Here is an 884-nt window from a genome sequence, read left to right as displayed (position 1 = left end):
CCCAAATTTAGTTTCCAACCGTAATTTAATGACAGTGACTATTTTTAAACTTTATGAAAAATAGTTGAACTAAAATTAAAATTTTAAAGTACATGAATCAAAATGAAATGGTTATTAAAATACATATACCAAAATGATATTTTAAATTTTTATTTTATTTTATTACAAATATGTATTTACATTTACAACCAACACAATTTTCAAAGTTTGAATTCAAATTTAAAAATTATTAAATGAGAGCCAAACTCTTTTAGGATTAGGTATCAAATAGAACCAAATCTAATTTTAACAACAAATGCGGGGATAGCTCAGTTGGGAGAGCGTCAGACTGAAGATCTGAAGGTCGCGTGTTCGATCCACGCTCACCGCATTTTCCCTCTTTAATTTTGGTTCTATTTTTTCTGGGCTGATCGTGGGCCGATTTTTCCACCGTCTGGAAGTTCCTTTCTGGGCTACAGCCCACTTCATACACTTTCCCCCCTTCCTTTCCCTTTATTGTTGTTGTTTTTTTTTTTTTTCTTCTTCTAAATATCAAATTTTCGTGATTGTATAATAAAAAAACTCAAAATTAATAATGTAAACCCATTAGTATTTTGTAAATGAATATGTTTAGGGTCTGTTGAGATTAACTTGAAAAAAAGGTGTTTTTCAAAAAACACATTTTTATTTGAATATTTTTGATAAAAATGGATTAAAATACATTTGAAAAACTATTACTAAAGTAGGAAGAAAAATGATCGCTAATCTATACTAACTAAAAGGGGCTATGGGGGAGAAACATTCGATTTCCCTTTTCTTTTAAAAGTAACAGGAAATCTGAAATAATAATTTCAAGATAGAACAAAATATACATTTAAAAATATTGGTACCAAAATGAAGTAATT

General features: G+C 28.3%; 1 non-coding gene across 1 annotated transcript; it reads left to right on the top strand.

Annotated features, from left to right (window-relative positions):
* The first annotated feature begins 297 nt into the window (after positions 1 to 297).
* Positions 298 to 370, top strand: TRNAF-GAA. Its single transcript has one exon. It is a non-coding gene; the product is annotated as a tRNA-Phe (tRNA).
* The last annotated feature ends 514 nt before the right edge of the window (positions 371 to 884 follow it).

The sequence above is a fragment of the Benincasa hispida genome, chromosome 11 (genome assembly GCF_009727055.1).
Source record: "Benincasa hispida cultivar B227 chromosome 11, ASM972705v1, whole genome shotgun sequence".
NCBI lineage: Eukaryota > Viridiplantae > Streptophyta > Magnoliopsida > Cucurbitales > Cucurbitaceae > Benincasa > Benincasa hispida.
This window is presented reverse-complemented; position numbering and strand designations above follow the sequence as displayed.